The sequence below is a fragment of the Acartia tonsa genome, chromosome 11, assembly GCF_053477335.1.
Source record: "Acartia tonsa isolate MP-2025a chromosome 11, ASM5347733v1, whole genome shotgun sequence".
Classification (NCBI taxonomy): domain Eukaryota; kingdom Metazoa; phylum Arthropoda; class Copepoda; order Calanoida; family Acartiidae; genus Acartia; species Acartia tonsa.
This window is the reverse complement of record NC_137270.1, coordinates 15,721,184-15,728,209: the sequence shown is the minus strand read 5'-3', so window position 1 is coordinate 15,728,209 and position 7,026 is coordinate 15,721,184. Positions and strand designations below refer to the sequence as shown.

Genomic DNA, 7,026 nt, shown 5'->3' with positions numbered 1-7,026 from the left:
ATAAGTGTATTTTTCATACAAACTTACCTCTTATGAAAAATGTTTTTTTTTTACAAACGTACCTTTTATTACTATTATTCATGGGACAAGTATAATTTTTATGACAAATTTCTTATGTCACATAATCGTAATGACAAGTGTAATTATGAAGTTATGATAAAAACAACTGAACAATAGGTACTGGAAAAAGAAGAACTGAATTAAAATAATTTTTGAGGGGATAGGGTGATTTTTATTGGGTGGGGAGGGCCGGGGCGAGTAAATCCCATTTTTATTATTAATTTTGGGGTGGAGTTTAATTTTTTTTCTAAGGCAATTTTTTTCTGGTAGTGTGATGGTACCCTCCCCATAAATAGTTATAAACCTTCCCAGGACCTATGAAAAACTACCCTGAATAGGAGCACCATATCGGTTTAGTAGTTAGCGAGATCCTGTAGTACAAACAAATAGACAGACAAACAAACAGATATCATAATACTTAATGATCTAAAAATAAGACAAATTTTCATTTTGAAATATTGAAGCTCTGATAGCTTTTTGGTACGGTAACAGCTTTGAACCATCTATCATCCGGGTTCGAATCCCAGAAGAAAAAAAAATTGGGAGGATGAAGGGTGACTTTTATTAATTTTTGGTGGGAAAAGAAGGGGGGGGGGTTGGTTGAGCACCCACCAGTTTTAATTTTAGTTTTTAAAAAAATTAAAAAACTTGGAAAAGGCAATTTAAAAAGAGCATTCAATTAGTTCAGTAGTTATCCAATTCTTAATCTACAGACAAAATAACTCTCCATACTTTATACAAGGTTTTAAAAATAATCAAATATAATTCTTAGTAAAATTGAACCGTAAACCTTTCTAACACAAGATGGTGCACAACCCCTAGTCTATGGGTGTAAAGCAATTTTATATAAAAATTTAGTTAATAATAATACAAATAAAGTAAGTTTACTTAGAACAAATCTCCTCTAATCTTTTTTACACATTATATCCACCCATTAAATTTTTTTCAACTTGAGAGGAAAATAGCTATAAATGAGAGGAAACACCAAATAATTGTCTATTGTCCATAGCAGAATAAAAACTCTAATCACATTCAATTCTTGGTGGAATTGAACCAAAACCTTTCCAACACAAGACTGCCACACTAACCCCTAGACCAAAGGTGAAAAGAAATTTTGAACAAAAATTTAGGTCTTAATATCACAATTATAATAAATTATTGGTTGCTAAATTTCGTAGGTATAACTATTAAGTACATACTTTTAAAACCTGTTTTAATAAGTAATTAGTTAAAGTGGCTGTGAATTTGCAAATAACGTTATATAAATAGGTAGATAACTGACAATTGAAGATAAATCTTTAAAAATATTGACTTAAAAAAATCACAAATATCTAATTAGATGAAAAAGAATTTTCAAATTTTGTGAACAGTTCAATACCGTACGTATCATTTTTATCAAAACTGAATAATAAATGCATTAAATACGAACAATGGCAGTGTTTTATAGAGAATTGGATTTACAGTAGGTAAAACATTGTGTGTTTTTTTAAAATGTCATTTAAAAGTAACATACATGACAATTATTTTAATGATAAAAAATGAAAAAAAATAAAAATAGCCAATGGTTCGAAATTTAAAATCTATTTTACTGTCACGGGATTTCCTCTCTCTCTCTCTCTCTCTCTCTCTCTCTCTCTCTCTCTCTCTCTCTCTCTCTCTCTCTCTCTCTCTCTCTCTCTCTCTCTCTCTCTCTCTCTCTCTCTCTCTCTTTCTCTCTCTTTCTCTCTCTCTCTCTCTCGATCGCTCTCTCCATAACTCTACCACCTACCTTAGTAGCTCAGTGAGTGTGTCGTGTGTGTGTGTGTGAGTAATGTACGTAGTGTGTGTGTACGTAGTGTGTGTGTGCGTATGTGGGAGGTATACAACAAAACTATCTATCTATCTATCTATCTCTCCATCTCTCCTCTTTCTCTCTCTCTCTCTCTCTCTCTCTCTCTCTCTCTCTCTCTCTCTCTCTCTCTCTCTATCGCTCTCTCCATAGCTCTACCTACTACCTTGGTAGTTTAGTGAGTGTGTGTGTGTGTGTGTGTGTGAGTAATGTACGTAGTGTGTGTGTGCGTATAATGTGGGGTAATTAACAAAACTCGACATATTTGAGAAGATTTGTAAAGAAATGAAAATGAATATTTTTATGTATATATTATGGACTGCTAAATTTTTTGCTGGATATGTCCGGCAAATATTATTTGTTTATTCTATTTAAACAATTCAATTCTTAAATATCATTATTTCTAGGGATTTAAACAATTTTTCTATTGTCTTAAACCAACTGAAACATACCGAAATTTGGTTAATGATTTTATAAAATAAACCAAACTTTTTCATTACATTTTAAAGAAAGTTTGTAGACAAATATTATTAGAGGTTTATTACAAAATTATTTCCTAAGTATTGATTTTTTTGTTTTTATCTGCAAGCGAAGAAATAGCTTATTTTCTTATAGTTTAATTGTTTCTCAAACTTTAACATCAACTTCGTGTTGAATTGAACTTGGCATTTTAATCTAATTTTTTTCTAACTTCTTGGAGCTATTAAGAAATTATTCTACGAAAATTACTTAAAAAATAGGGAAAGGTAAATAATAATGAATTCTGAAAAAACTAATTCGTGATCTCTTTAATGGATAAAGGATACTAGTGGCTGCGCCCCTAAAACCTCTAGGAATACTTAAGGGAAACGATAATAATCTATTTTGAGGGTCATTTTTTTTTTAGAGGGAAAAGATACAGAAAAAATTATAAACCTTCCCTGGCCCATAAGAATCTTAATATTACCACTTAATATAATAGAAAAAGTGGATATATTAAAAAAAAGAAAATATGTTAATAAAATTATGAACCTCATTTATTGGCCAGTTCATTTATATATCCCATTAGAGGGGAGAGATAGATTAAAGGGGGTGTATGGGGGTTATTGTTATTCTAGCCAGCTGAGATTATTTCTTTATCCGAGTACATGAAAATAAGGACAACATCAAAGTAATGAAATATCGATTCATGTATTGCTTATAAATTCAGAAATTGTATAACATAATGATAAAGATAAAGAAACATTTTTTTATAATAATTGCAGTTTCGAAAATAAAATTAATTTTAGTAGGCATCTTTGTAAAATAAACAAAATCGGATGATATGTGATAATCATTTAACTATTTCAATCTATCGCGCGAGTACTTAAAGATTATGAAGATAATATGGAGAGTATAGTTTTGTAAAGAAGGTGTATTAACTTTTTTGTTTTTTATTTAAGATAGCTAGCCGGTGCATTTAGTAAGTAGTAGATGTAAAATTTTTCATAGAATTTAGATATGTAATCGTTTTTTTTGTAGACCTCTTATTTTTTTAATAATTTAAGTTTTTTGATACTCAAGTTATATCGTAGCTTCTCTATTATTTTTCCGTTTAGGTACGCAATAAATGTTCTATATAATTTAGCTTCTCCTACTTAGATATTTCTTCAATTTTGAATGTATTTAATACTTTGTGGTTGATGAGAGACACTGAAAAAGTTATGCAAAAAAAATAGATTTATACATATACATATTTCATTTTTCATAGTATTTTAAAAATTAATGAAAATAATTAATTAAATTAAGATTTGGGGAGGGGGGAAGGGTGTGTGTGTGTGTGTTTATTTTGAACCAAAATTATCCTAAATATAGTTTTCTAACAAAAAAAATAAACAGCGATGTATTTTACTTTTTAAAGTTGGTTAAAAAAAGGTCTGTAAAATGCAATAAATTGTCCTTTATAATATGCTGGATCAACATTTCACCCCCTTAGTCATTTTACGACATACAGAAAATTGTAGAGTAGCCTTGCAGGGGAGAAAAGTAGATCCGGATTTAACTTCTATATTATTCTTCAAAATTTACAAAGAAACATCTAGAAAATAAATAATCCAGATAAATCCAGTTATGTTTAAAATTATCAACAATCATATGCCTATAACTTTTCTACCAGTAACACAAGCCTAATATTTTACCTTCCCCTATATATTGAAATTATATCTGATCAAAATGTTACCCTTTTTTCATAAGCAAATCTCTAGAAACATCTGGTTAAGTTTGAATTCAATAGGCTGAAGGCCCCAATAAGAAGTTTTCCACGAGTTAACACATGAAAAAATATGCCCTCCCCCATGTCATGAGGAGGTGATTAACAATAATTTTACCCACTTATATGAACAAATCAACATAATATCCTTCCCTTTTTGTCTTTATGCATTTAGTCTTTGAATCAAAACTTAACTCTTTTTATAATAATTCCCACAAAACAACAAAAATAATCAAAATAATATTCAAATACTTTTCTAGTTTAACAATAACATTATTATAGGATTCCTGGTTTCAAAAAGCCTCAGTTTAGGATCTCATATAAGTTTAATAGTTCTTAAAAAACATAAGAACAGATATTGGCTAAAATTTCCTAAACAAAGGAATCTTTGAAATCACTAATTCTATACCTTCGTTTTACTATGTAGTAATTATATGTGATCACTTTATAATCTTTAATTTGCTAATTAGTCACATTGTAACAACACTCGATTATTTTTCAAATGTCTCAAAGAAAAGGGGAAGGGAGATCCTTTGGTGATATTCTGCCTAGATAGTAGAATCTGCCTGGCTAGCAGGCTCTGCCTGGATAGCAGGCTCCGCCTGGTTAGTAGGAAGTCAGGCCTATAAAAAGCAGCCCATTTGGGCTCAATATCTCAGTTGTGATACTACACTCTTTATCACCAGTCAAAAGTCTTAAGGGTTAAGTCGGGTTATAATCTTTGACAGAATTTAACTTGAGTAAACTTTTCTTTGAGATCTTTGGCCAAAACATACCTAAAATAAAATAGATTTTGTTAATTAAAATTATTCCGTTCCCTTAAAAATAAAAATCTGAAATATTAAAAACTTTGTTTATGTATTAGGTGTAGGAGGGAAGTAATAGGGTTCAAGCCCTTATGGGCGAGTATTGGTAAATAGTCATTGAAATTAGTTCACAAGGAGTAAAATTTGCTCAGACCTTAAGATTACACAGTAGAACCCATTCTAAGGGATCGCATGATGGATCTGAGGTTTTTTCTAGTAGTACAGCATGACCCTCGAAAAAGTATTTTTAAGCATCTGCAGCCCATATTTCTCAATGAATTATCAAAAAATGTATATGTCCTTGTTCTCTGTAGATTTCCACATAAGTAGATATGAAAATATTTTTTTTACATCAATTAACAGCTGAGATTTTTAGAGCCAAAGTTTTGAAAAAGTGGCTGAGGAAAATGTAACTTTTCAAGAAAAATGTTATTTTAAAGTGAAATGACGTGTTTTCCTCATTATTTCAATACTTTTTATAAAACTTATATAAAGATGTTTCCAAGAAATTTATTTCATGCTGAAAGCACTTTTTTCACTTGCTCTAAAAGGCATTTTTAGATTAGTGTAAATTGCAAAAACACCCTTACAGAAAGAAATCCTATAAAAAATAGTAGCAAATTGAAAGTTTACATAAACAGAAATCAAACACTTTTTATTTTTATCAAAATAAGTTAAAAAAAACAAAAAGTTACAGCTACAAACTTTTATTGAACATTTAACAATTTAAATGATTTTTATGTGTCTTAGATTAATTTGATGAGTGGGCGTGAATTTATTGGTAAAGGTTGCGCTAATACTTCCGGTAATGAGCATAAATTGGGGAGGGGTTTATTTAAGGTCATATTAATAAGTGGGAGATATTATAAGATTTGAGGGAAAATGGTTATAAGAAAAATGTATTCAGTAAAATTTGAAAAGTAGTTTTTTATATGTTAAAGTAACGTTTTTTAATGCAATAAAAAATGTATCAATTGTAAACTTGCTCTTCTTTCTTATTTGTTTTTTAACTGGTTGATAAAAAGTAATATACTAATAAAAAAACTAAAAAATATTTAGCAATATCCAGTTTCTCAAGCACTTTTTCCAAACTTTGGCTTTAAAAATCTCGGCTGTTAATTGATGTAAAAAAAATATTTTGATATCCTTTGATGTAGAAAATTATAGAGAACAAGTACATATGAATCTTTTAATATTTTATTGAGAAATATAGGCTGCAGATGCTTAAAAATACTTTTTCGAGGGTCATGCTGTATAATTCCGTAACCAGAAGATAACACAGTAGACTACCACCTAAAGGCGTCGCATGATGGTTAGCAGGTGCCCACTTTAGTGGATATTTCTTCGGAGATAAAGTAACCAGCTTATTCTGAGGTTGTAAGGAATTTATTTCTTTATTATTTTGTGCTAGATTTTGAGATAACACAGTAGACTACCACCTAAAGGCGTCGCATGATGGTTAGCAGGTGCCCACTTTAGTGGATATTTCTTCGGAGATAAAGTAACCAGCTTATTCGATAGATCTTAGCATAAAATATTAGGGATTTTCATTTATTTTACGCCAAGACTTTAAGATAACACAGTAGACTACCACCTAAAGGCGTCGCATGATGGTTAGCAGGTGCCCACTTTAGTGGATATTTCTTCGGAGATAAAGTAACCAGCTTATTCTATAGATCTTGGCCTAAAATATTTATTTGGGTTTCATATATTACCACTAACTTAATAGTTTGATTCCCAATAAACGTATGATCGTTGATGTACAATCCTAAAACTACCGATAGCACATTATTTTTGGAATAGGGTTTTTAGGTAAATTATATATCTACTGTTTAGTAATCTATTGTCTAGTGAATTGGTTTGAATATAATTAGTCATTTCATTGGATAGTATTTCTAATCAGACAGATATTAGTGTTTCACTGAATCAGACTTGGACTGTAACAGGAGGTGAGAGCACTGCGCCTTAATCATAGTAGTGTGATTAAAGGGTGCGGCTGTTTCGAGGACCAGGTTGTGAAGCATAATAATTGGTTCCGTTACCAGGAATCGAACCCGGGCCTGCTGGGTGAGAGCCAGCTATCCTAACCACTAGACCATAACGGA

At 30.6% G+C, this 7,026-nt stretch overlaps 1 non-coding gene across 1 annotated transcript; it reads right to left on the bottom strand.

Annotated features, from left to right (window-relative positions):
* Nucleotides 1–6,954: 6,954 nt before the first annotated feature.
* TRNAE-CUC (transfer RNA glutamic acid (anticodon CUC)) lies at nt 6,955–7,026 on the bottom strand. The gene has a single exon. It is a non-coding gene; the product is annotated as a tRNA-Glu (tRNA).